This window comes from Chrysochloris asiatica, unplaced genomic scaffold (genome assembly GCF_000296735.1).
Source record: "Chrysochloris asiatica unplaced genomic scaffold, ChrAsi1.0 scaffold00683, whole genome shotgun sequence".
Lineage (NCBI taxonomy): Eukaryota > Metazoa > Chordata > Mammalia > Afrosoricida > Chrysochloridae > Chrysochloris > Chrysochloris asiatica.
In genome coordinates, this window is record NW_006409201.1 from 30,179 (window position 1) to 34,531 (window position 4,353).

At 39.5% G+C, this 4,353-nt stretch overlaps 1 pseudogene; it reads right to left on the reverse strand.

The window, feature by feature from the left end:
- Window positions 1-3,689: 3,689 nt before the first annotated feature.
- LOC102827268 lies at window positions 3,690-4,001 on the reverse strand (annotated as a pseudogene).
- Window positions 4,002-4,353: the final 352 nt, after the last annotated feature.

Below are 4,353 nucleotides of genomic sequence, written 5' to 3' on the forward strand. Positions count from 1 at the left end.
GGGCTGGTGAAAGGAGATGGAAATAAGACACTTGTGGTTCAATAGTGAATAATTGCTATCAGAACTGACTGAGTATTGCAAATGTAAAGGTAGACATTTTGTAACAAAAGGAAGGGAGTGGTTGATTTTGCAGTCCAAGAGCGGAGGACCCTGGGACTATCAAGTGAGTAGAGTAGAGTGCAGGACCCTATCCAGAGAAGCTGTGACAGCAGAGATGGAGACAGAAATGATGACATGGGGAATGGTGCTGCTGGGGACCTTGGACTCAGGGAGGGAGAGGGGCTGTGTGCTGACAGCCAGGGGCAGGCTTGTGTGGTGTATCCTTTGGTTGTTTGATGATGCATGGAGAGGACTGTAATCATTGCAATATGATAGGATGAATGTAAAGTGGATGTTCTTCCATGCAAACTATCACTCAGTTCCCAATAAAAACTTTAATAAATAAATAAATAAATAAATAAAAGAAAAGTAGTGACCACACTGCCTTCCAGTACTTTTTAAAACATTAATGATGGTAACTTTGATTCATTTGTTCACCTTGTTACTAGGATCCCATGATCCTAGCATTTGGAGATGACCTTCCACAAACCTAGCAATCTGTCAAATTAACTACTTCTTACAAGACTTTAGCCATTTTAACAAGGAAATTATGTTTCCAACTAGGGTCCTCCAGTTCATAAAAGACATGTTAAGTGGACTGAAAGAGATTTAGGAGTCTCAAAAAGATAAATAAGGGAGAGGTGGTAAGGGATTTTAAACTTAAAATAGGCACAATAACTCCTTCCAAACAGGGGTGGGTTCACAGTCACACAAGTACAAGAGAAAAAGGTATGGTAACATAAACATCCTAGATCCTAATCCAATCATCAACAAAGGAACTATGTGTAACATCATATTTCAAGAGCAAATTGAAGTCCTCTGTCTTACTGTGGGTCACTGTACTGAACTCCAAAGTCGGTTTGAATCTCAAGACAGATGGTTCAAGCTCATCAACTGCTCCTTGGAAACACTATACAGGGTGGTTAGGGTCAGAACTGAGTGATGCACTTAACAATTGCACTTGACTGCAAAGTTGGTTTGAACTGTGGAACAAGGTCACCAGGCGCTCCTTGGAAACCCTATAAATTGTCACTCTGGGTCAGAACCGACTCTGCAGCACTTAACAACAATTGACTAGTATGAGTAGGGAGGTAGAAGTATACTTTCTTTTGGTCAAGTAGGGGCAGAATTTGAGTGTTTGATTCAGCTGTTATGGACTGAACAGGATTTTTCTAGGAGCTTCACTGCTGTAGGGTTAGATAATACAATAATAGTAAAAGATCCTTCCTATTTTTTTTCACAGTCTTCAGTGGTATTACTCCCCTGCCATCACTTCAGGTGGAATCATCCCCTGGTAGGACTGGTGAGCTAACCAAGGCATGAATATGGGAAGGTGGAGATTATGTGTTTTGAAATCTGTTCTGCATCTCCCTCTACAGGATTAATATAGAAAAAATTTCCACAAAACATATCTAAGAGGCTGAGCTTAAGGGAGGAGAGCGGTGATTTTTGCACCCTACAAAGGTAACATTTTAGTCTATTTTTCTTGGATTTCTTGCTATAGTTTGGTGCTGGTGGTATGCTGTGGAGTTGGTTCCCATTCATAACAACCCTGTATAGGGTTTCCTAGACTGTAGATCTTTATGGAGCAGAAAGCCTCATCTTTCACCCGCTGAACCTCTTGTTTCAAGCTGCTGATCTTGAGGTCAACCATTAGTCTACCAGATCTCCTTTGGTATAGTTTAGCCAAGGTCATTTTTAGAGATTGATTTATGCTCTCAAAATTTCTTGATTACTGGGGATGACAAGTGGAGTGAAACTTGTATTTTATTCCCAAGGATTTAGCCAAGGCTTGAGTTATTATATATGTAAAATAAGGTCCATTATCTGGTTGAAGTGATTGGGGTAACTCAAACTTGGGATGATCTCTTTGATGATCAAAGTGCTAACTTCTATAGCTTGCTAAATTGAGGTAGGAAAAGCATTGACCCTTCTGGTAAAGGTGTCAAAAAAAAAAAAAAAAAGAATAGAAACCTGTGCCTTTGATATGGAGGTTGTTGTTAAGTACCTTGAATCAGTTCCAACTCGTGGCCAATGAAACATAGAACGAAACACCTCATGGCCCTGCATCTTCCTCACAATTCCTGCTAAGATTGAGCCCACTGATATTTCCAGGGCCAATCCATCTCGTTGGAGGTCTCCCTCCTTTTTCTATGTCCTTCTACTTGACAAAGAATGATGTCCTTCTCCAGGGACTGGTTCCTCCTAATAATATACAAGGTATTAGAGACAAAGTCTGGCCATCTTGACTTCAAAGGTGCATTCTGTTTGTACTTCTTCCAACATTGATTTGTTTGCCTTCATCTGGCAGTCCACGGTACTTTTAATATTCTTATCCAACACTGTAACTCAAATGCATCAATTCTTCTACTGTCTTCGTGATTCATTGTCCAATTTTCACATGAACATATATGAGACTATTGGACATACCATGGCTTGAGGCATGCACACTTTGTCAAAATGACATCTTTGCTCTTGAACACCATAAAGAGGTCTTTTGCAGCAGATTTGCCTAATGTGATATGTCATTTGATTTCTTGACTATTGCTTCCATGAGTGTTCATAATAGATGCAAGCAAAGTGAAGTATTTGACAACTTCAATATTTTCTCCATTTATCACGATGTTATTCATTTGTCCAGTTGTGAGGATTTTTGTTTTCTTTACATTGAGACCATACCAAAGACTGTGTTCTTTGATCTTCATCAGTAAAAATTATCTTTGTCTTCACAAAACAAGGTTATATCATCTGCATATTGCAAGTTGTTAATGAGTCTTCTACTAATCTTACTGCCACTTGGTCTACTTAAGCTGCTCTTTTAAATTTTCTTTTTAGCTATTTTACCTCCTTATTTAACTTCCTAATTTCTTCCATTTCACTTAGCAGCTCTACAAATTTCAGAGATTCCTGTGACATCCATGTGTCTTTTCTGTCTTCCATGCCTTCTACATGAACTTATCTTTCTTCCTGTATGATATTCTTGATGTCATCCCACAACTCTTTGGGTCTTTCGTATTCAGTGTCTAATGCATCAAATCTGTTCTTTAGATGATCTCTAAATTCAGGTGGGATATGCACAAGGTCATATTTTGGCTCTGGTGGACCTGTTTTTATTTTCTTCAGCTTTAATCTGAACTTGCAAATGAATAATTGCTGATCTGTTTCCATACCCCTGGCCTTGTTTTGCCTGATGATATTGAAAATTTCCACCGTCTCTTTCCACAAATGTATTCAATTTGCTTTCTGTGTATTCAATCTGGTGAAGTCCATGTGCATGATTATTTGGACATGTGCAGATATATGGACATTATCCTAGCACAGACAGCATGATACAAGATAGATCTTAACATATTCATTCTGATGATTCATTTCTGCTTCAATTTGTCATTCCTGGGATACTAAACCATGCGATTGCAAAATGACCAACACCAGTCAATTTCAGCTCACTAATGCCTCAGACAAATCTGCTGCACAGGAACTTTTTTTTTTTTTTTTTCATAATTTTCTATTTTATTCAGATAGCAGTCTGAGCACATATGGTCCAAGAACAAATAGCAAACCAAATATAATCAGAGGGTAAAGATTGGTCTTCAAACGTCATAGCCAATGATACCACACTTGCCTATGATCTCACCGATATAAAACCACATCCACACCTCAGTGGCCACCAAACCATTCAGCAGAGCTTCCTTAACTGTGAGCTGTTTGAAGTGACCAGTTTTAGCACTATTTACTATTTTTTTCAGGTTCTGAATAGCTGTAGGGATCTCAGCAGGGGTTTGAGGAACCAGCTCCACCTTGGCATAGTGCCAAAATGTGGTCAATTGAGGCTTCACGTAAGTCACAGCAGTGTTTACCATCGCCAGAGCCTTCTCCACCAGGTTACGAATAAACTTGGCCATGGTTCTAGGGTGGAAAGCCCGTTTCCCACAACCTGCACAGGAACTTTTTAAAGTGTTGAAGAGCAGAGATGTAAGCTTGAGGACTAAGGTGTGTCTGACCCAAGCCATGGTATTTTCAATAACCTTATATGAATGTGAAAGCTGGACAGTGAATAAGGAAGATCGTAGAAGAATTGATGCCTTTGAGTTGTGGTGCTGGAGGAGAATACTAAAAGTGCCATGGACTGCCAAAAGAACTAATAGATCTGTTTTGGAAGAAGTGCAGCCAGAGTGCTCCTTGGAGGCCAGGATTGCTAAGCTTCATCTCTCATACTTTGGACATATTGTCAGGAGGGAACAGTTGCTGGAAAAG